Genomic DNA, 25,597 nt, shown 5'->3' with positions numbered 1-25,597 from the left:
TCACGGGCCCAGCCGCTCCGCAGCATGTGGGATCTTCCCGGACCAGGGCACGAACCCGTGTCCCCCTGCATCAGCAGGCGGACTCTCAACCACTGCGCCACCAGGGAAGCCTTACTTTTTGATTTTTGATGGTTGGCCTTGGAACTGTCGGGTGTGTCACTTAGCTTATGTTAATGTATTACAATGAGCATATAGTGAGGCTCAAGGTCCACTGGAAGTCTGATCTGCCATCTTGGACCTAGTTGGTTCTGATCAGTTTTTGTCATGTCTACGGCTATCTCATTCTTTTAAAGGTTGTGCCCTGCCCCCTCCCCTCCTGTTTCATTCCCCCCTCAGATTTTACTACCATATGGGAGGCAGAGGGGAGATGGTTCATCTCCTGTAACTGCTTCAAGGCTGAATAGGGGTGTCGACCCTGCATGGTGCATTTTTAAAAAGTATTTTCTAGATAAAGATTCAGAAAATATTAATTAGTGTCTGCTGTCTTTCCTTCAGGTGAGATTATTTCTCACTTGCTTTATAGATTTTCCTTGTGAGCCCACATTCAGCAGAGCCTACTCTCCTCTGTGGGAGTGTTGTGTGCTCCACATTGTAGAACCTTCCCTGCCGAGTTTAACTCTTGCTTTTGCTCTGGGACCCAGGGGTTCATTGTTTCAGGACAGAGTTTACATTAATTTCATAGTTGGGATTCCTTCCTCATGTCAGTAGGAAGTATTTGATTCCATAGCCATCCACCATCAAGTGTATAAATTTAACAATTCCCTGTCACTTCCCCAAGCAAGGTAGCCAAAGTCTTGGAGCCCATCTTTTAGGAAGAAGCCTGACTTTCCAGGTTCCTTCCCTTCTGGCATGAGGGGATTTCATTTTTCTTTTCTTTTTCTTTGTTTGCTGTTTGCTTGTTTGTTGTGCTATAGAACTTGTATTAATATTGTTACTTTTATTACTGTTTAACTATTTTTTCTAGGATTCATCCTCTTTGAGAAAGAGGAAGGTGGGTCCTTGTTACTTCAGAATTGGAAGCATTAAACTAAGTTTCAAGGATACAATCCATACTCTACTTTAAATCAGATCATTCTAAACATTCCTCCATGATGGTGAAAAATTCTTTATCTGTTTTTATGTCATGAGGTACCACATAAATATACAGAAACACTATTTTATGTCTTACATAAAATATAGATGTCTTAACATCTATCATTATGCAACACCTGAAAAGTAGACATTATTTTCCATATTTCACGAGTAAGATGATTAAAATTTAGAAAAGCTAAGAAACTTGCCCACAGTCACTCAGCTAGAGACTGACAGGTGCACTTTGAAACCTGAAACTCTTTGATTCCAAACACTCTGAGCTTTCCACTGGGTCTTGCTGCTGCCAATAAAATCAATCCAACTACTGAGCTTTCTGTGATGAGGCAATTAGTCATGAATACCTTTTCTATATTACATACAATGTAAGGGACTCCAGTAACATCCTTGATTTATGACAATAAAAATTACAGAATTAGGGCTTCCCTGGTGGCGCAGTGGTTGAGAGTTCGCCTGCCGATTCAGGGGACACAGGTTCGTGCCCCGGTCCGGGAAGATCCCACATGCCGCGGAGCGGCTAGGCCCGTGAGCCATGGCCACTGAGTCTGTGCGTCCAGAGCCTGTGCTCCGCAACGGGAGAGGCCACAACAGTGAGAGGCCCGCGTACCGCAAAAAAAAAAAAAAAAAAAATTACAGAATTAATTCTGCATGCTTGCTTACAGAGGGGTGGTTAAGAGAACTAACTCTTGAATCAAATGTCTGGGGCTCAAAACCTAACTTGGTGTGACCATGAACAAGTTACTTAACCTCTCTGAGCCTCAGTTTGCTTATCCACAAGATGAAGATCAAGTAATATTTCCTTGATTAGTTTGGTGATACAAATTAGCAAATACGTATAAAGCACTTAGAATGATATCTGATACTTAGTAAGGAGCTTAATACATGTTAGCTAGTGTTATTCAAATGATCCATATGGAAATATCTTGCATCAGTTGGTCTATAATTGACAAAATATTTAGTATTTAATATGGCAACAAAATTCTCAAATTTGCGAAATGCAGTTTGTTTACCTTTTTCTAAGTGGGTCTGTTAATTAAAGTCCTTTCTAATTAGCAGCTGTGCTTTTTTATAGCAAAACATTTTTTATACCTTCAATTTGTGAAAAGCTAAGAGGCATATGACAGTTTTAATGAGATTCCTGTCTACTTGAATGAAATACAAACTTTTTTATTATTTTTCTAAAATTAAAGTTCCCATTAGAATTTTAGTGCCTGTGTTTTACCGTCTTCATTACTGACATCAGCACTGAACTTCTTACTGGTGATTTAAATTTATATTGAAATGCCATGAATACATAAGTATACCTAATAACAACACTGTATGAAATATACTCTGAAATTCAAAGCCAGAGGAGTTAGTAATAATTTATGTACTTCTATGAAGAACACTTAAATCTTATTATTAACTTCTTAAAAAGTAATCTCTGGTAACATTTCAGTGACCTGTCTCCTTAACATTTCTTTTTAATTTAACTAAAGACTCTTCTTTATGGAGATGGTATTAATTAATCCCAGTAAGATGAAAATGGGGTTTCTGTTTTATTTTTTTCACAGTTAGTGCCATCTGAAGATTTCTGTATTGAAGATTTTCCCATCAAGTGGACATAGACTCAGGAATTTCAGCTTTTCGTCTACAGATATTGGGTCCTTCCCCATTCAAAGTGCTACAGTACCTATTGCAAGGTGAGAGGAGTAAACGAGCTGAGGGTGAGGGGTAAGTGGAGGATGCTGGAGTCTCAAACATTTGGAAAAGATTTAGAAAAGTATTGTAGGGGATTAGCTAGGTGGTTAACAAGATATGGATAAAAGGATATATTAAAGTTCAAGACAGATTCTCAAATAGTTTACTTCAGCAAGACTCAGCCACCTAAGACTGACTTAATAGAGGGGCCAAAAGTGTCTCCATAATGTTTCTGAAATTGCTGACTGTGGGAACAAGGCTGCTCAGGGAAGAAATGAATTAAAAAGGCAACAAAAAGCTAGGAACGTAGGAAAGGTTTTCAGCCTATAGCTCTCTAAGAGATAAGCGGATGGGGGGGTGTATCAGATTGAGTAAAAATGGGGGCAGTGACCCAGGAGGTTATAGATAAGTAGAAGTTGTTTAGAGCTAGAGAATTTTAGATATCAGATATTTTCAGAGAAAAAGATAGATTCCATATGTACCTTGATGATCAGTAAGTGAGGTAGATTACAGATAAAATATTATCTTCAGGCAATGATTGCCTGGTTTCTTCATTTGTTCATCCATGCATTTAATTAGACACCAAAGATTTATTGACTCTAAAAGTAGATCCACTATTAAAAGATGGGCAAACGACCTCAAGAGCCATTTTGCCAAAGAAGATATACAAACGCCCAGCAGGTACATAAAAAAGTGCTCAGGGCTTCCCTGGTGGCGCAGTGGTTGAGAGTCTGCCTGCCGATGCAGGGGACACGGGTTCGTGCCCCCTTCCGGGGGGATGTCGCGTGCCGCGGAGCGGCTGGGCCCGTGATTCATGGCCGCTGGGCCTGCGCGTCCGGAGCCTGTGCTCCGCGGCGGGAGAGGCCACGGCAGCGAGAGGCCCGCGTACCGCAAAAAAAAAAAGCTGCTCAACATCACTAATCATTAGCGAAACGCAAATCAAAAGCACGATGAGATATCACCTAATTAGAGTTGGCTGGCTTCAAAAAGACAAGAGATAAAAAATGACAGTGAAAAAGTGGAGAAAAAGGAACCCTTGTGCACTGTTGGTGAGACTCTAAATTGGTGCAGCCACTATGGAAAACAGTATGGAGTTTCCTCAAAAAATTAAAAATAGAACTATGGTATATGATTCAGCAATTCCACTTCTGGGAATATATCCGAAGGAAACAAAAACAGTAACTTGAAATTGTATCTGCACCTCATGTTTATATCAGCATAATTTACAATAGCCAAGACATAAGAACAACCTAAGTATCCATCAACGGATGAATGAATAAAGAAGTTATATATTAGAATATATATGTAATATATATATGTATATGAAGGAAATTCTGCCATTTGCAGCAACATGGATGAAACTAGAGGGCATTATGCTAAGTGAAATAAGTCAGACAGTGAAAAACAAACACAGTATGATCTCACTTATTGGTGGAATCTAAAAATAAATAAAAAAAAAAGAAAAGGAAACTCATGAAAAAAGATCAGAGTTGTGGTTGTCAGAGGTGGGGAATGTGGGAGGGGGAATTGATGGGATGAAGGCAGTCGAAAGGTACCAACATCCAGTTACAAGATAAATAAGTACTAGGGATGTCATGTATAATGGGCTAGCTATAGTTAACCCGGCCGTATGATAAATTTGAAAGTTGTTAAGAGAGTAGATACTAAGAGTTCTCATCACAAGGATTTTTTTTTATTTATATGAGGTAATGGATGTTAACTAAGATTATTGTGGTAATCACCTCACAGTATACATAACTGAAGTCATTATGCTGTACACCTTAAATTTATCCAGTGCTGTATATAAATTATATCTCAAGAAAAGTAGAAAAATTAAAATAGTAGATAGATAAAAGTGGATCCAGGTTTGTGGGGCCTAAAGCACATGCAATTTTGTGGCCCTTAAGAAAAGAATACAAAAACACAAATATATAATTACAAGTATACAATTCAGTGAGAGCTTTGGAAGGGGCCCATGAAATTCCAAGGACCTGAACTTTAATCTGAACTAATATTTCAGTAAATTCACCCCATATTGAGTGCCTGTATTCTAGGTGCTGTGCCAGAAACAGTAAATACCAGCACAGTCAGACTCAATACTTCACACAAAACCAGGGTTGAAACACGTACTCATGGACTTGCATAAACCAAATATTCACCATGTTATTCTAAGTAAGAGAAATGATTTTGTTTTCAATGGCAATAATTTATTGAGTGTCTTGAGCTCTAGGGGTCTATAGGCCACACATGGGCATCTTTGGAATATCACTTTCTGTTACGTTCTTCATTAATAAAAGGATAGTGATGTTTTGGAGCTCAGGAAATCTTCAGTTATTTTCGCAATACAGCAGTTGAAATCTCTTGATGATCCAATGTCTTTGTTTTATGCAATACTTTCTTTTTATTATCCTCCCCAGAAAAATTAACTCAAGTTTTTCCTTCCATCTTTTCTTTTCCTGTCCACCGCTAAAATGAAATGAATCAGAAGTAATGAGGAAGGGAAAAAAGATAAATACAATCTTTTTTATAAACCATAAACAGTACGGTATTAAATAAACACAATATTTGTGGTGTTATCACTATAAACTCTTTACCATTGCTGTTGAAAAAGAAAATTGTCTCAGATGTAACCTTACTTTATCCAGAAATCTCTATATATCACGTAATATTTTATTAGTGTAGTAACAACAGTACCATTCACAATAGTGGAATAATATTTTGCAGTTACCGAATACATCTCTTCAAGATTAGTGGGCTAACAATAGCCCTGATTTCATTGCTTATTAAAACAGTTAAAATAATAGCTTTCTGATTTGCATAAGTTGCAGATTAATGGTGTTTACTGAGCAGTGGAACTTGTACTTATATTCAGAATCCAATGACAGGAGACATATGAAAGTCGGAGGCATCCCATCCTCCTGTAAACCAGTCACGTTTATATTTGGCAAAATGATAAAAGCACATTAGCATAGCAACTCAGTCAAGCTTAATGCATAAATAATTAATTGAAAATCCAGGAAGTTCGTGTAAGAATAAAATGAGTACTTTATTAAAGCAAAAGTAACTTTTTAATGACCCATTTAAAACCAAAGACACTTGAAAAACTGGCCAGGAAGTTTATAGCCTTATTAAAACTTATAAAGTTGCTTTGAATATGTAAATAAAAGTTACAGAAAGTGATAATACCATTATAAGCTTCTACAGGAGGAATATGGATAGTTTTCATTTCATCGTTTTCCTCCGTCTCTTACTCCCTTCCTTCTCTCTGTCTATCTAACTATCTATCTATCTATCTATCTATCTGTCTATCCATCCATCCATTTTTGTCATCATCATCATCATCTACCTAATCTATCTACTTAATCTTTTTCTATAATAAAAGACAGCATTCATCCTTTAATGTAGACAGTTCTAGAGAAGGTCTGCTCTCTGTTCTTGAATATACCACCAGGGGAAGATGAACAAAGAGTATCTGTAGTCACAACAGTCTGCATTTCTTTCTAAGGCTGTTTCCCTGCCCCCCTTTCTAAGGCTGTTTCCCCGCCCCCCATTCATAATGAATGAACTTAGGGACTTGCATCAGATTCATTATCATTTGTATTTTATCCTAAAGGAAGAACTGAAAACCCTTTGACAGAGATCAGTATGCACAGAAATGAATACTTTCTGTAATGAAGTGTTGAAGGTGCCTGATGTCAGTAGTTGATACAAACACAGATTTTTAAGGCTGGAAAGATTGCTCTCTAGATATTTATTTGTTCTGTATTGGATTTTGCAGTGGTGAACCAGGTCCTGTAGTTTTTGAAAGGATTTAAATAATTAGCTCCTTGAAGGACTTATCATTTTAATGTTTTATTCAAGATAGTCTTTTACCCTCATGAAGAGATAAAGAATTTTTAAGCATGTGGTAAATATATATGTGGGTTTGCATTTTGTGATCTACATGCTAGGCTTCAAAGTATACATATAAGTACTCATACAAAAGTATGGTGTCAATTTTGAAGAATTCAAACAAATTCCAAATCTTAGAAGATTTTAGAACAAAGATGTCACAGAATGTGACTTATCATCCTCACCTTCACATAATTCCATCTTTTTGTGAACATCCCACCTTCTGCCCTTGGCAAATGTAACTTATTCCCCTTGCTATTTGCTTCTATTCCCATGATGTTCAATGATTCATCTCATGTTTGGACTGTCTCTAATGGAACATACAGACTTACTTTCTAACGTAGCATTTATAAAGCATTTTGTACCATTTTCTCAAGAAGGACAGACCAACTTTAGGCAATGAAGAGAATGCTTTCAATATATTATCTTATTTTGACTCACCAACTATAGACTGACATTAAGGATTGTTGTGTATCCGCATGGATGTAGGTACACCCATATTCTGTTTTGGTTTGTTTATTCATTTGATTGCATATGTGCTCAAGGTAAAAAAGCAAAACAAAAACAATCCAGAGAGATTTAGGGAAGAAACTAAAAGTTAATTTCTGCTGAAAGAAGACAGTAGATTAAGATAGCTGTCTCTAAAACCAAAAGCTCTGTTTTCTTTTGTTTTTAATATAGTTTTGGAAAATAAAAGCTGAGCTTGTTTCTGTGGGGAACCTCAGAATGAAGAGTTTTACAGGGTCCAGTATGTAAACTCTACTGGGACCAGGTCAGTTTTATGTCATTGCGTACATCGTGCCTGGTTCATTTTCTGGTCCATAACTATTCATAAATAGTGAGTGAGTGAATGAATAAAAGAATGATAAAGAATTTTGATTTCATTCTGAAGGTCTCTCAACAGAGAAGTATTATGCTTAGATTTACACTTTAAAACTATTTATCTTGTAATAGTATAGAATTTGGATTAAGAGGAGCTAAATGGGTGGTAGAGAGACCAATTTGGATGCAATTTATGTAACTTAGGAGACAAATGATGAGGAAAATCTAAAGCAAGGAAGTGAGGATAGAGATAAGAGAAAGGATTCAAGGTAGAGCTTAGGTAGTAGAATCCACAAAAATTGTCGACTTGTTCTTTGTAGAAAAAGAGTAAATTCAAGGGAAAAAGAAAGTCCCAAATTTCTGGCTTGGGCATCAAACAAAATAGGGGAAAAAGTGGACAATGTTGGTTTTAAGTGTTGGTTTTAAGTTTGAATGCTGTAACAGTGAAAATACACACCTGGAACTCAGGAGATAGCTTCTGGATGGAGCCATAGCTTTGGAAATCCTAATCACATATGGTACAAAAGTTTTGCCAATGATGAGGAGAAAAAGTATGGAAGACAAAGATCAGGGTAACATCGGGCATCGAAGAAGTATAGGAGCTTGAGACTTTAAAGGAACTTGAGAAGGAGTGAAGAGAGAATTAGAAAGAGAAAATAGATTGTTCTTGATGTTGATAAATGAGTGGTTACTATTGTCAAACTCAGCAAAGCATGTAACAAACAAGTTGAAATGTGTTCAACATATTGATTATCTTTGTCAGAGCTGTTTCAGTGATGTGGTGGGGGTCAAGGTGTAGTTTTAGGGGGTCGATGTACAAATGGCTGGATGCAAGAGAAGATATGCAAGATAGTCCAGCCTTTGAAAGCATGGTTGAAGAAAAGGTTAATAAGAGTTCAATGTCTAACACATTATAGGTTCTCAGTAAATATTTGTTGAAGAAATAAATGAGTACTTAGGATCAGAGCAAGATAAAGGCAACATTGTTATTAAGTGATGGAAGAAGCATAAATACATTTATCTTGTAGGTTGAAGAATATGGCGTCAATGGGGAAGGAAAGAAAGAGATGTAAAATAATGGCATGGAAAAAAGAGAGGTCTCAGCACATAGACAAAACAATTCACTTTGCGTAGAAAATATCAGAGGTAAAGATGTATAGACACATTCAAATGTTAACCTATTAGGAAACGAGGGGCAGGAAGTTGAGAGCATTTATATGATAGTATCTATTCTCTCTGTAAATTAAGGAGCATCATGCTAAGAGTAAGATTGGAAGGCAAGGGACTTAAAGAAATGAGATGAATGATTAGAATGACTTTTGGGATAATGGAAAATGGAGCCAGTCATGGACAACTTGGACTGGCACAGGACACCCAGGGGGCTTTAGATACCAAAAGTCACGGTAGGGTGAATCACCCAGTTTCTGTGCTTTCCTCCAGCTATGCACAGCACTACAAGTATAGTTGCAAAAGGAGAGTGAGTGGATTGACCATTTCCTAGGATTTTTAGGTCTGGATCAATGGAAGGAGAGAGGTAGGAGGGAATGGAAGGTGCTGGTGAAACAGGTGTTTACAGTAGGATCCTCACTTGAGAGAGAAGAAAATAAAACCATAAGTTTCTTGAAAGATTTAGCAGTGATGAAATAGAGAAATTAACTGCATAGTTTCCTGATGAATTACATGCATTCCAATTACGCTCTGATACTAAAAATTCAAAATTAAGATTCCTAAGGTGGAGTATTTCCAGTGCTTGACAAGGTCCAAGGGGTCACTGAAGTGGAGCGGAGATATTTATTGAAATCAGGCACATCAGGGGACTGAGAGCCTGGGTATAGGATGTAGAATACTTGTGAAATGACCTGGGATTTTGAAACACCATGGATTATTCAGAAAACCAATCACTTGTACATCTGAAAGAAATGTTCAGCAACAATAGTGATGGTTTACAATGTAAACAAAACACTTCTGTATGCATCTATAATGGTTGCTGCACCTGAATATTTCATTAATGTGTCTGTCCTAAAAGATTAGAACGTTATAAATATAATCCAGTAAGTGGTCTTATTTGTTTTCATTGCCAGGACTTATTAACATTTACTCCTTTATATATATTTTAGTATTGTTCTGTTCATGTAAATGCATAATATAATGTATACAAATAATACACACATTGATTGATTCAGTATTCAAAGTTTTACCTCATTAAGATAGAAACTTCAGATGAATAAATACTTTTGTATATTATGTGTATATACATATATATATATAATTTGGCTTCACAGATTATTAAAAATTGCTATGCTTATCTAAATAGAGTGAGTCTATGGCATTCTGAACAAACTGCCTACACACTTGGTAATTTTTACTTATCATGTGATTAACATCTGTTGTTTGAGAAGAATATAAACATGTCCCTAATAGCTGCAATGAGGAGAATCCTGAAGGAAGTGTTAAAATAAGGAGGTTTAGTGTTGATGTGGTACCATTTTCAAGAGACTTTCACATAGAGTGTTGCTGTCTATGGGCTGACAATTTGCTTTCACTCCACTTTTAGCACAGCTCTACACTGAAAATCTGACGAGCTCTTTCTACCTATAAATCTACAATCTCCTGAAATAATATTTGTTCAAATCGCATGACTCTATTCTAGATAAAAATACCCCAGCCTTCCTCAAAAGAAATAGTGTTATTGCAAGCTTGAGCTTTTGAAAAAGTAATATTGTCTTCGAGGGGGTACACCATCTTAATAAGACATATCTTCAAGACAAGGAAAAATGTATTTTTCAATTCCTACGTGCGTTATAAACCACCACTTACAAAACCTTTGTTCTAAAGTGATGCCAGTTTTACCTGAGGCAGGCATTTTACTGCATTTAAAAGGTCTCTAAGGATCTTAGGGAATCTCAGGTGAACCTGCAGGCCTGGTGGATATAATGAAAACTAAAGTTTTGTTTTGTGAAGTTATCTCAAGGCTTTTCTCATGGGCATTGAAACGTAACTTCCATATTGCTAGTCTAACTTCACCACGTAGTGCTGGCAGAAATTTTAGGAAGAGAAATAGCTGCTGAATGTAAGAAACTAAAAAATAGGGCTCTCTTCTCACTCACCTGCTGTTCCACTGAAAGAACTGGTGGTAGAAAATATTGTTAATCCAATTAAAAATAGATGTAGCCATCCATAAAAATGAGAGACCAGTGGTATTTTTAGAATCTTTTACATTTGCAACTTCTTTTGCTAGTTAGCTGTAGAAAAAAATTACCAAGAAGATATCCACCAAGGTCAGTTTTTTCTCTCTCCTTTCAAAATTCTTTCCTGTTCAATAAATCCAGTGTTTCACCCAAATTGATTGAGTAAAGCAGTTCACACCAGGGTGCTAAAGCCTTTTTACTGTATTGCTCTTTTCAGAGACATTTTCTGTTTATCTTGCTTTATATATGTGAATAGTTTTATCATTCCTTTGCTCCAAAATATATATATTTTTAACATGTACTATATGCCTGCTACTGTTCTAGGCCCTTGAAATATAGAAGCAGACAAGACTTTACAGTCCCTGCCGTTACGGAGCTCACATTTCCCCCCCCCCCCGTTGGTCATTTTATTTATTTATTTATTTATTTTCAACATGTTTATTGGAGTATAATTGCTTTACAATGTTATGTTACTTTCTGCTGTATAACAAAGTGAATCAGCACTTTGTATATATGTATACATATATACACATATGTATACATATATACACGTATATATGTATACATATATGTATATGTATGTATACATGTATCCCCATATCCCCTCCCTCTTGCATTGGAGCTCACATTTTAACGGTGGACAGAAAATACACAAAGAGATTTCATAATATACATGAACATGACTAAATGGTAAGTGTTATGAAGAAATTAAAAGAGGGGACGGGCTCTTTGGTGGGGCTAATGGCGGACTCCGGGAGGGCTCACGCCAAAGAGTACTTCCCTGAACTTCTGCTGCCAATGTCCTTGTCCCGACGGTGAGCCAAGCCAGCCCCCGCCACTGCAGCAGACCCTTTAACACCAGCAGAGAAGGACTGCAATTGATTCTGCCAGGAGCTTGGCGGCATTGCCAGTCTGGAAGACCTTGGATGGAGTTCACAGCTTGAAGTCCGTGGATCACCTGAGTGATGAGAGCCCTGGCTGTCCTTTCCTAAAGATGGGCCCAGCAGGCTGAAGGGTCCTCAGCAGATAGAAGCAAGAGCAGACACCGGGAGTCCCAGGAGCTACAGAAGGAGTGAGTGACAAGGCTTTGGCCTGAAGCCTGAAGCCTGACTCTGCCCTGCAAGACCTGGCTTTCCTGTGGCTCTCAATAGGAGGCTGCTTTTTCTCTCAAATGCCAAGCACCTGTGGGTAGTGAGAATTGATTGTTAGTGTATAGAAATGCAGCCTGGAGAGAGGAGGAAGATGGCGGAAGAGTAAGACGAGGAGATCACCTTCCTCCCCACAGATACACCAGAAATACATCTACACGTGGAACAACTCCTACAGAACACCTACTGAACGCTGGCAGAAGACCTCAGACCTCCCAAAAGGCAAGAAACCCCCCACGTACCTGAGTAGGGCAAAAGAAAAAAGAAAAAACAGAGACAAAAGGATAGGGATGGGACCTGCACCAGTGGGAGGGAGCTGTGAAGGAGGAAAGGTTTCCACACACTAGGAAGCCCCTTCATGGGCGGAGACTGAGGGTGGCTGAGGGGGAAAGCTTCGGAGCCGCGGAGGAGAGCATAGCAACAGGGGTGCGGAGGGCAAAGCAGGGAGATTCCCGCACGGAGGATCAGTGCCGACCGGTACTCACCAGCCAGAGAGGCTTGTCTGCTCCCCCGCCGGGGCGGGCGGGGCTGGGAGCTGAGGCTTGGGTTTCGGTCGGAGCGCAGGGAGAGGAATGGGGTTGGCGGCGTGAACACAGCCTGCAGGGGGTTAGTGCACCACGGCTAGACGGGAGGGAGTCCGGGAAAAGGTCTGGAGCTGCCAAAGAGGCAAGAGACTTTTTCTTCCCTCTTTGTTTCCGGGTGCGTGAGGAGAGGGGATTAAAAGTGCTTCTTAAAGGAGCTCCAGAGACGGGCGCAAGCCACGGCTAAGAGCGCGGACCCAAGAGACAGGCCTGAGACGCTAAGCCTGCTACTGCCGCCACCAAGAACCCGGTGTGCGAGCACAGGTCACTATCCACACCTCCCCTCCCGGGAGCCTGTGCAGCCCACCACTGCCAGGGTCCCATGATCCAGGGAAACCTTCCCCGGGAGAACGCACGGCGTGCCTGAGGCTGATGCAATGTCCCGCCGGCCTCTGCCGCCGCAGGCTCGCCCCGCATCCGCACCCCTCCCTCCCCCCGGCCTGAGTGAGCCAGAGCCCCCGAGTCAGCTGCTCCTTTGAACCCCATCCTGTCTGAGTGAAGAACAGACGCCCTCTGGAGACCTACATGCAGAGGCGGGGCCAAATCCGAAGCTGAGCCCCGGGAGCTGTATGAACAAAGAAGAGAAAGGGAAATCTCTCCCAGCAGCCTCAGGAGCAGCGGATTAAATCTCCATAATCAACTTGATGTACCTGCATCTGTGGAATACCTGAATAGATAAAAAATCATCCCAAATTGAGGAGGTGGACTTTGAGAGTAAGATTTATTATTTTTTCCCCTTTTCCTCTTTTTGTGAGTGTGTATGTGTATTCTGTGTGAGACTTTGTCTGTATAGCTTTGCTTTCACCATTTGTCCTAGGGTTCTATCTGTCATTATTATTATTTTTTTTTACTTAAAAAACTTATTTTTTCTTAATAATTATTTTTTATTTTTATTTATTATTTATTTTTTTTGCGGTATGCAGGCCTCTGACTGTTGTGGCCTCTCCCGTTGTGGAGCCCAGGCTCCGGACGCGCAGTTTCAGTGGTCATGGCTCATGGGCGCAGCTGCTCCGCAGCATGTGGGATCTTCCCGGACTGGGGCACGAACCTGTGTCCCCTGCATCGGCAGGCAGACTCTCAACCACTGTGCCACCAGGGAAGCCCTATTTTTTATTTTGATAACTTTATTTTATTTCAGCTTACTTTATTTTGTTTTATTTTATCCTCTTTCTTTCTACTTTTTCTCCCTTTCATTCTGAGCTGTGTGGATGAAAGGCTCTTGGTGCTGAGCCAGGAGTCAGTGCTGTGCCTCTGAGGTGGGAGAGCCAACTTCAGGACACTGGTCCACAAGAGACCTCCCAGCTCCGCATAATATCAAATGGCGAAAATCTCCCAGAGATCTCCATCTCAACACCAGCACCCAGCTTCACTCAACGACCTGCAAGCTACAGTGCTGGACATCCTATGCCAAACAACTAGCAAGACAGGAACACAACCCTACCCATCAGCAGAGAGGCTGCCTAAAAGCATAAAAAGTCCACAGACACCCCAAAACACACCACCAGACGTGGACCTGCCCACCAGAAAGACAAGATCCAGCCTCGTCCACCAGAACACAGGCACTAGTCCCCTCCACCAGGAAGCCTACACAACCCACTGAACCAACCTTAGCCACTGGGGACAGACACCAAAAACAATGGGAACTACAAACCTGCAGCCTGCAAAAAGGAGACCCCAAACACAGTAAGATAAGCAAAATGAGAAGACAGAAAAACACAGCAGATGAAGGAGCAAGATAAAAACCCACCAGACCTAACAAATGAAGAGGAAATAGGCAGTCTACCTGAAAAAGAATTCAGAATAATGATAGTAAAGATGATCCAAAGTCTTGGAAAGAGAATGGAGAAAATGCAAGAAACATTTAACAAGGACCTAGAAGAACTAAAGATGAAACAAACAATGATGAACACACAATAAATGAAATTAAAAATACTCTAGATGGTATCAATAGCAGAATAACTGAGGCAAAAGAACGGATAAGTGACCTGGAAGATAAAATAGTGGAAATAACTACTGCGGAGCAGAATAAAGCAAAAAGAATGAAAAGAACTGAGGACAGTCTCAGAGACCTCTGGGACAACATTAAATGCACCAACATTAGAATTATAGGGGTTCCAGAAGAAGAAGAGAAAAAGAAAGCGACTGGGAAAGTATTTGAAGAGATTATAGTTGAAAACTTCCCTAATATTGGAAAGGAAATAGTTAATCAAGTCCAGGAAGCACAGAGAGTCCCATAAAGGATAAATCCGAGGAGAAACACGCCAAGACACATATTAATCAAACTATCAAAAATTAAATACAAAGAAAACATATTAAAAGCAGCAAGGGAAAAACAACAAAGAACACACAAGGGAATCCCCATAAGGTTAACAGCTGATCTTTCAGCAGAAACTCTGCAAGCCAGAAGGGAGTGGCAGGACATATTTAAAGTGATGAAGGAGAAAAACCTAAAACCAAGATTACCCAGCAAGGATCTAATTCAGATTTGAGGGAGAAATTAAAACCTTTACAGACAAGTAAAAGCTGAGAGAGTTCAGCACCACCAAGCCAGCTTTACAATAAATGCTAAAGGACCTTCTGTAGGCAAGAAACACAAGAGAAGGAAAAGACCTACAATAACAAACCCAAAATAATTAAGAAAATGGGATTAGGAACATACATATCGATAATTACCTTAAATGTAAATGGATTAAATGCTCCCAACAAAAGACATAGACTGGCTGAATAGATACAAAAACAAGACCCATATATATGCTGTCTGCAAGAGACCCTTTTCAGACCTAGAGACACATACAGACTGAAAGTAAGGGGATGGAAAAAGATATTCCGTGCAAATGGAAACCAAAAGAAAGCTGGAGTGGCAATTCTCATATCACACAAAATAGACTTTAAAATAAAGACTATTACAAGAGACAAAGAAGGACACTACATAATGATTAAGGGATCAATCCAAGAAGAAGATATAACAATTGTAAACATTTATGCACCCAACATAGGAGCATCTTAATACATAAAGCAAATAAAAACAGCCATAAAAGGGGAAATCCACAGTAACACAGTCATAGTAGGGGACTTTAACACCCCACTTTCACCAATGGACAGATCATCCAAAATGAAAATAAATAAGGAAGCACAAGCTTTAAATGATATATTAAACAAGATGGACTTAATTGATATTTATAGGACATTCCATCCAAAAACAAGAGAATCCACATTTTTCTCAAGTGCTCATGGAACATTCTCCAGGATAAATCATATCTTGGGTCACAAATCAAGCCTTGGTAAATTTAAGAAAATTGAAATTGTATCAAGTATCTTTTCTGACCAGAACGCTATGAGACTAGATATCAGTTACAGGGAAAGATCTGTAAAAAATACAAACACATGGAGGCTAAACAATACACTTCTTAATAAAGAAGTGATCACTGAAGAAATCAAACAGGAAATCAAAAAATACCTAGAAACAAATGACAATGGAGACATGACAACCCAAAACATATGGATGCAGCAAAAGCAGTTCTAAGAGGGAAGTTTAGAGCAATACAATCCTGCCTTAAGAAACAGGAAACATCTCGAATAAACAACCTTACCTTGCACCTAAAGCGATTAGAGAAAGAAGAACAAAAAAACGCCAAAGTTAGCAGAAGGAAAGAAATCATAAAAGATCAGATCAGAAATAAATGAAAAAGAAATGAAGGAAATTTTAGTAAAGGTCAAGAAAACTAAAAGCTGGTTCTTTGAGAAGATAAACAAAATTGATAAACCATTAGCCAGACTCATCAAGAAAAAAAGAGAGAAGACTCAAATCTATAGAATTAGCAATGAAAAAGGAGAAGTAACAACTGACACTGCAGAAGTACAATAGATCATGAGATTACTACAAGCAACTCTATGCCAATAAAATGGACAACCTGGAAGAAATGGACAAATTCTTAGAAATGCACAACCTGCCAAGACTGAATCAGGAAGAAATAGAAAATATGAACAGACCAATCACAAACACTGAAATTGAAACTGTGATGAAAAATCTTCCAACAAACAAAAGCCCAGGACCAGATGGCTTCACAGGCGAATTCTATCAAACATTTAGAGAAGAGCTAACACCTATCCTTCTCAAACTCTTCCAAAATATAGCAGAGGGAAGAATACTCCCAAACTCATTCTGCGAGGCCACCATCACCCTGGTACTAAAACCAGACAAGGATGTCACAAAGAAAGAAAACTACAGGCCAATATCACTGATGAACATAGATGTAAAAATCCTCAAGAAAATACTAGCAAACAGAATCCCACAGCACATTAAAAGGATCATACACAATGGTCAAGTGGGGTTTATTCCAGGAATGCAAGGTTTCTTCAATATACGCAAATCAATCAATGTGATAAACCATATTAACAAATTGAAGGAGAACAGCCATATGATCATCTCAATAGATGCAGAGAAAGCTTTCGACAAAATTCAACACCAATTTATGATAAAAACCCTGCAGAAACTAGGCTTAGAGGGAACTTTCCTCAACATAATAAAGGCCATATATGACAAACCCACAGCCACCATCGTCCTCAATGGTGAAAAACTGAAAGCATTTCCACTAAGATCAGGAACAAGACAAGGTTGCCCACTCTCACCAGTCTTACTCAACATAGTTTTGGAAGTTTTAGCCACAGCAATCAGAGAAGAAAGGGAAATAAAAGGCATCCAAATCCGAAGAGAAGAAGTAAAGGTGTCACTGTTTGCAGGTGACATGATACTATACATAGAGAATCCTAAAGATGCTACCAGAAAACTACTAGAGCTAATCAATGAATTTGGTAAAGTAGCAGGATACAAAATTAATGCACAGAAATCTCTGGCATTCCTATACACTAATGATGAAAAATCTGAAAGAGAAATCAAGAAAACACTCCCATTTACCACTGCAACAAAAAGAATAAAATATCTAGGAATAAACCTACCTAAGGAGACAAAAGACCTGTATGCAGAAAATTATAAGACACTGATGAAAGAAATTAAAGATGATACAAATAGATGGAGAGATATACCATGTTCTTGGATTGGAAGAATCAACATTGTGAAAATGACTCTACTACCCAAAGCAATCTACAGATTCAATGCAATCCCTATCAAACTACCACTGGCATTTTTCACAGAACTAGAACAAAAAATTTCACAATTTGTCTGCAAACACAAAAGACCCCGAACAGCCAAAGCAATCTTGAGAACGAAAAACGGAAGTGGAGGAATCAGGCTCCCTGACTTCAGACTATACTACAGAACTACAGTAATCAAGACAATATGGTACTGGCACAAAAACAGAATATAGATCAATGGAACAAGATAGAAAGCCCAGAGATAAACCACGCACATATGGTCACCTTATCTTTGATAAAGGAGGCAGGAATATACAATGGAGAAAGGACAGACTCTTCAATAAGTGGTGCTGGAAAAACTGGACAGATACATGTAAAAGTATGAGATTAGAACACTCCCTAACACCATACACAAAAATACGCTCAATGTGGATTAAAGACTTAAATATAAGGCCAGAAACTATCAAACTGTTAGAGGAAAACATAGGTGGAGCACTCTATGACATAAATCGCAGCAAGATCCTTTTTGACCCAACTCCTAGAGAAATGGAAATAAAAACAAAAATAAACAAATGGGACCTAATGAAACTTCAGAGCTTTTGCGTAGCAAAGGAAAGCATAAACAAGACCAAAAGACAGCCCTAAGAGTCGGAGAAAATATTTGCAAATGAAGAAACTGACAGAGGATTAATCTCCAAAATTTACAAGCAGCTCTTGCAGCTCAATAACAAAAAAACAAACAAACAACCCAATAGAAAAATGGGCAGAAGTCCTAAATAGACATTTCTCCAAAGAAGATATACAGATTGCCAACAAACACATGAAAGAATGCTGAACATCATTAATAATTAGAGAAATGCAAATCAAAACTACAATGAGGTATCTCACATTGGTCAGAACGGCCATCATCAAAAAATCTAGAAACAATAAATGCTGGAGAGGGTGTGGAGAAACGGGAACACTCTTGCACTGCTGGTGGGAATGTGAATTGGTACAGCCACTATGGAGAACAGTATGGAGGTTCCTTAAAAAACTAAAAATAGAACTACCATATGACTCAGCAATCCCACTACTGGGCATATACCCTGAGAAAACCATAATTCAAAAAGAGTCATGTACCAAAATGTGCATTGCAGCTCTATTTACAATAGCCAGGAGATGGAAACAACTTAAGTGTCATTCCTCAGGTGAATGGATAAAGAAGATGTGGCACATATGTGCAATGGAATATTACTCAGCCATAAAAAGAAATGCAATTGAGTTGTTTGTAGTGAGGTGGATGGACCTAGAGTCTGTCATACAGAGTGAAGTAAGTCAGAAAAGAAAAACAAATCCCGTATGCTAACACATATATATGGAATCCAAGAAAAAAAAAATGTCATGAAGAACCTAGGGGTAAGACAGGAGTGAAGACACAGACCTAGTAGAGAATGGACTTGAGGATATGGGGAGGGGGTTGGGTAAGCTGTGATAAAGTGAAAGAGTGGCATGGATGTACATACACTACCAAATGTAAGGTAGATAGCTAGTGGGAAGCAGCCACATAGCACAGGGAGATCAGCTCGGTGCTTTGTGACCGCCTGGAGGGGTGGGATAGGGAGGGTTGGAGGGAGGGAGATGCAAGAGGGAGGAGATATGGGAACATATGTATATGTATAACTGATTCACTTTGTTATAAAGCAGAAACTAACACAGCATTGTAAAGCAATTATACTCCATTAAAGATGTAAAAAATAATAATAAAATAGGGGGAAGACCTGGAGAGTGGTTGATGGGCTCTATAAATCTTACCCCAAAACAAAAAACATAACCCAATTTTATTATTTTTTTAAAATACCTTAAATATCAACTTAAAGAATGTTAATAAAATCATTTTCATCCATTTAACATCAATTAAATTTGACACTAAAGGAATAATAACAAAAACACTTGCCATTGGGGAGAATGTGAGAATAGTGTGCTAATATAGAAGTTCTAATGTTAAATTTGGTTCCTATTGGGGGCTAAATTTTTAATGGAGAAACTAATAAAACATCCTTAATGAGAAAAAGAGGAGTTGTGAGGACAAAATGCTATTAACCTCGGGACCTCTGTGGTCTGATGTAGCTGTCACTGGTTTGCATGGACCCTGAGTACTTCAGATGTGGCTAGTTCATGTTGAAATGTGCTATAAGAGTAAAATACACACTGGATTGCAAATATTTCCTATGAAAAAATTATAAAATATCTCAGTTTTTTATGTTGATTGCATGTTGAAATGACATTTTGGATCTATCAGATTAAATTAAATATATTATTAAAATTAATTTCAGCTTTTCACCATTGCGTATGATGTTGGCTGTGGGTTTGTCGTATATGGCCTTTATTATGTTGAGGTATGTTCCCTCTATATCCACTTTCTGGAGAGTTTTCATCATAAATGGGTGTTGAATTTTGTTAAAAGCTTTCTCTGCATCTATTGAGATGATCTTATGGTTTTTATTCTTCAGTTTGTTAATGTGGTTTATAACATTGATTGATTTGCGTATATTGAAGAATCCTTGCATCCCTGGAATAAATCCCACTTGATCATGGTGTATGATCCATTTAATGTATTGTTAGATTTGATTTGCTAACATTTTGTTGAGGGTTTTTACATCTGTGTTCATCAATGGTACTGGCCTGTACTTTTCTTTTTTGTGGCTTCTTTGGTCTTGGTTTCAGGGTGATGCTGGCACCAAAGAATGAGTTTGGAAGTGTTCCTTCCTCTGCAATTTTTTGGAATAGTTTGAGAAGGCTAGGTGTAAACTTGTCTCTAAATGTTTGGTAGAATTCACCTGTGAAGCCATCTGGTCCTGGACTTCTGTTTGTTGGGAGTTTTAAAATTACTGATTCAATTTCAGTACTGGTAATTGATCTGTTCATATTTTCTATTTCTTCCCGGTTCTGTCTTGGGAGATTGTACCTTTGTAAGAATTTGTCCATTTCTTCTAGGTTGTCCACTTTATTGTCATATGGTTGTTCATAGTAATCTCTTACGATCCTTATGTATTTCTGTGGTGTCGGTTGTAACTTCTTTTTCATTTCTGATTTTATTGATTTGGGCCCTCTTCCTTTTTTTCTTGATGAGTCTGACTAAAGGTTTATCAATTTTGTTTATCTTTTCAAAGAATCAGCTTTTAGTTTTATTGATCTTTTCTATTGTCATCTGTTTCTGTCTACCTTTAAAAAATCCAGCTTCTAGAAAATTGTACATTACATATGTGGCTTCCATTAATATTCCTAATGGCAGCACTGTGCAAAGCTCTTGAAGCCTTAAATTGGGAGTTAGCAAACTTTTTCTGTGAAGAGCCAGATGGTAAATGTTTTAGACTTTGTGGATCAAGAGAAAAGAATCACAGATATTATGCATGCAGTCATTTAACCATTTAAAGTACAAGTATATAAAGATGTAAAAATCATCTTTAGCTTGCAGGTCATACAAAACTAGATGGTGGGCCAGATTTGGCCCATAGCTGACTCCTGCCTTAGATTATAGGGGAAAGATGAAGGACTTCAGAACTTTGGGGTCAAATATTGACTCTGCCCCTTAGCCAAAAGGACCTTGGGCCAGACAGCTTCTAAGTTTCTTTTTCTGAGTGTCTGTTTCACTCGTCTCAAAGGCCAAGGCAGAAAACAGAACTATTCACTAGTGGCCACTGTTTCAGTTGCTTGTGGCTCAAATGCAATGAAAGATGGTGACTGAGTCTAAATAGATGCCCCTTTGAGAATTTTCAAAAACTCAATTTTATCACTATTACATATGATACACTGTAATTGCCATGCAAAGTTTTTCTATACAATTTCAAAGTTTCTATTGCAACTTAGTCAAAATATTAAAAACTCTGAAGGGGAAATCAACTCATTATAAGCTTCCTTATTAACTAATTGAAATGTTCATCTGTCAGCATTTATTTAACACCTAGGACTGGGTACTTCTTTATCACTCAAAGTGACTCAGTTATACTGAAGGTCAGTTGTTCAATCTAGAACTTCCCCGCTCTTCTCCAAAAAACAATTATTATTAAAGGCTTGCCCTTATTATTAGTTTGGTTTTATGCTTATGTATATGATATTATCTTACAGAGGAGGTAAAGGCAGATTACTTGGATTCACATTCTCAGGTTTCCACACATGTTGTGGGATCCTAACAAGTTATTTAGTCTCAGTTTCATCTTGTCTCAGTTTCATCTGTGAAATGGATACATTAATAGTATTTGCTTCATAGAACAATTATGAGGTTTAAATCAGTTAATGTTTATAAAGTGTCTGGCATGGAGAAAGCCCATGTAATCAGTTGTTAATTATAATTGGGAAGGAGAACAGACCTTAATGGTCTAAGACTTAATCGGCATGGTTGTATCCCCTTCTTTTTAGAAAGCTTTATAAGGAATCCTATAATTTAAATAGAAAGTTTTCATTGTAAATATCCCATTGAAGATAGTTAAAATTTTAAACAAAAAGATATCTTAGAAAATTTAAAATCCAACTTTCCTCATTAGAGAAAACTGAAGCTTAGAGAAGTATTAGTGATGTATTGAAGAATGTAAAACTAGTTAGTCACAGAACTTGGACTAAAACCTAAATATTCTGATCTTTGGCCTATGGTTTCTTTTGGTGCACAGTACTGACACAATTACATTTCTACAACCAAATGTGTCTATTGTTCCAAATGTTTTTTCTGACATATTTCAGGATCCAAAAGTCTAAAGAAAAAGAGGGAAAGAAGGACATACTGTGACTATCAGCCCAGGAATGCACATTCTTCCAGTTTATAGTTACCAAACGTAGTACAGGACACTAGTTGTGTTTGAGTTTCAGATAAACAGCACATTTGTTAAAACTCAGTATGCCCCCAATATTACACGGGGTATACTTATTTGAAAAAAAAGTTCCTTGTTTACCTGAAATTAAAATGTTACCGAGAATCCTGTATTTTAATTTGCTAAATCTGGCAGTCCTACCCAGTCACAGATGATTTAATCAGTGAATGAATGTAATTGGATTAGCAATTCTCATGTGGATGAGTAGGACAGAACACATAATCGAAGTTTGTGACTTCTTGTGAAGAAGGGATAAAAGTCTCATACTTGTAGAGGGCAGATATTATGATCATTACAACCTCATCTTTGACTTAGATATATTTGTGATGTTAATACAGTCACAGCTTGTTTTATTGCATTTCACTTTATTGCACTTCACAGATACTGTGTTTTTTACAAACTGAAGGTCTGTGGCAACCCTGTGTTGAGCAAGTCTATTGGGTCCATTATTCCAACAGCGTTTGCTCAGTTTGTGTCTCTGTGTCACATCTTGGTAGTTCTGGCAATATTTCAAACTTTTTCATTATGATTATATTTGTTATGGTCATCTGTGATCAGTGAGCTTTGATGTTACTGTTGCAAAAAGATTATAACTTCGATGAAGGCTCAGATGATGGTTAGCATTTTTTAGCAATATTTTAAAATTAAGATATGTACATTTTATTTAGACATAATACTATTGACAATTAATAGATTTACAGTGTAGTGTAAATATAACATATGTACACTGGGAAACCATGAAATTTGTGTGACTCACTTTATTGTGATATTTACTTTCTGATGGTAGTCTAGAACCATACCTCTGAGGTATGCCGGTAGTAACAATGGGTAATATTGAATGCTCTCCGTGTGCCAGACCCTTTATAGTTTATTTATGGGTATTTTCTCATTTAGTGCTCACACAGCCTAGCTTGTTAAGTACTATCATTATCCTCATCATATATGAGATGTATAACTCAGTCTGGGCTTGTATCCACAGAGGTTTATTTTTGTCTCACACAGTGTCTATCACGTGTCTAAGATACCGTGAGCAGCAGTCTTGCTCCATGGAACCTGGTAAAGGGAGCAGCTTCCATCCAGGACATCCCGAGTCTCGTGGTACAGGTAAGAGAGATCATGGTGGAACTGTGTTATGGCTCTTAATGCTACTGCTTTAAAATGGCACATGCCACCTTATCTCACATGTCATTGGCCGAAGCAAGACACACATCCAAGCCTGAAGACAATGAGGTAAGAGAGTATAATTCTCCCCCAGGATGGAGCAGCAAATATTTTGAGCAATAATACCATGTACCTGATGAGGAAGCCGAGGCATAGAGAAGGGATTTGGCCATGGTCACAAAGTAAGATTTTTGCCTTGGTCTTTCTGAGTCCACAGCCTGTGTTTTTAACCCTCTACTGTACTGTCTTGTTATATGAGGACGACAGCCAGGGCACTCACCTACATCTGTTAGGATGAATACTGAGCATTTGGTCTTGAGAAGAGAAGACAGTGGGATTTGGGTCGTGCTCCCGGCTGCCTCCCCTGAGATGCTAGCCTCGGAGCTATCAGCAAGTCACACTGGGGACCTTGCTTTCTGCACTATGTACAATACTGTAATTGAAATGGAATGTCTTTTTAGGTGTATAGTATAGGGTTTTTAAAAATGTGTAAATGGTGTCCTGCACTTTAAATAAGATCCATTAGCAAAGCCCAGACACTATTAGCCAGTGAAATGACTTTTGGGTCCCAGATGTTTGTACACTTCTTTCCCTGTGATTCTCATGATTGCCACTGAGAGGTTACACTTCCTTTGCCAAGCTGAATAATACATCACACTTAAACTGACACCTCACCAGAGACAGAGTGCTTCTGCAAGGCCTCGGAGAGCCCGAGCTGTTGAAGATGAATAGATATTAAAATGAAATATTAGGCCACATAGTAGAACATGGCTTGTTGCATAAGAATGTTAAAATGATGTTATTGGCAAGTTGGAGAACACAATAAGGATAAAATGATTATAACAGCTAGTAAAAACTGATGTCTTATGAAAAATTCATTTATTACCTTAAAGGGCTTGCTCATAATTGTAACCATTTGCCCATTGTGGTAACGTAATGGAAAGATAAATCTTTGTTTCTGTCATGCTCAGGTAGGTAATGTTTTTTCTTTTTAAACATGGTTTCAAATCTCAGATCTGTTTGCATTTCTCTAATTGATGATAGAAATAAATTTTACTCAAATCAGCATCAAGCAAAACAAAAATTTGCATATGATATTTCTGAGAGGAGATTCTGAGAACTCTTGCTTGATCGTGTAATTTTACGAGTACGTTTTACGGCACATAATTTTACCATAGCCGCTTTCCATTCAAGCATTTAAGTGGTCCAGGGCAAGGTTTTATTGAAGCAGCATTTGAAAAAATCCCTATAGGTCCGGACTTTGAAACTTCTTCTCCTGGAAATGCATATAACCTTAAAGATTAGGCTGACATTGAGCTCCACAGCCTATTATATATTCTTCTCCCTGTAAGGAAGGACATTTTTATTTGTGAGTCAATATGTTATGGGCTAATTTGGCTCCTCTTTTTAAAAATAAGCCTAACATAGCTAACAATGCCAAGAAGTCTACAGTTATGTGTTTTCATACATACACTTCTCTTTTGCTAAAAGAATATATTCATTAAAAAAATAATTCTTTCCAGCATGTTTTAGACTTACTGGGCTTAAAGTGCTACACCAGAGCCAATGAGAACTCAACTAACGTTGGCTAGGAATATGAAGATGAGGCTGGAACAGAGTAATTGTTCTCAAACCTTAGCTCATGTTGGAATCACCTATAGAGATTTACAGACTCCTGCTGCCAGGGTTGCATCCCAGGGTTTCTGATTTCACTGGTTTGAAGGGCAGCCTGGGCAGCAGGATTTTAAGTCTTCCAGGCTATTCTAACGCACAGCTAAGGTTGTGAGTTGCTGGAATCAGAATCGAGGGAGAAGAGCACGTTGATCGAGAGTGGGACAGACAGGGATCTTGTGGAGGCATTCAAGGCCTCCTTCTTTTCTTTTCTGGTAGAATTGCCAGTGACCTCTTCTTCCTCCTTCTCCCCCTTCTGCTGGTGTCTTCCTCCACCTTTTCACTTTCTCTGTCCTGTGTGGAGTCCTTACTATGTGCCAGACAAAGTGCCCTATTTGGATTCACTCACTGAATCCTTAACGCAAACATATGCTTTAGGTAATACTATTTACCTCTCTTTTGCAGAAGAGGGAATGGATGACCAGGCAGGTTTA

At 38.3% G+C, this 25,597-nt stretch overlaps 1 long non-coding RNA gene across 1 annotated transcript in view; it reads left to right on the top strand.

Annotated features, from left to right (window-relative positions):
* LOC132597619 (uncharacterized) overlaps positions 1-25,597 on the top strand; it is a 184,187-nt gene that overhangs the window by 569 nt on the left and 158,021 nt on the right. The window contains exons 2-3 of the long non-coding RNA XR_009564651.1: positions 2,643-2,771; positions 23,334-23,435. This is a non-coding gene — a long non-coding RNA (uncharacterized lncRNA). The remainder of the gene's footprint in view (positions 1-2,642; positions 2,772-23,333; positions 23,436-25,597) is intronic.

This window comes from Globicephala melas, chromosome 7 (genome assembly GCF_963455315.2).
Source record: "Globicephala melas chromosome 7, mGloMel1.2, whole genome shotgun sequence".
NCBI classification, from domain to species: domain Eukaryota; kingdom Metazoa; phylum Chordata; class Mammalia; order Artiodactyla; family Delphinidae; genus Globicephala; species Globicephala melas.
This window is presented reverse-complemented; position numbering and strand designations above follow the sequence as displayed.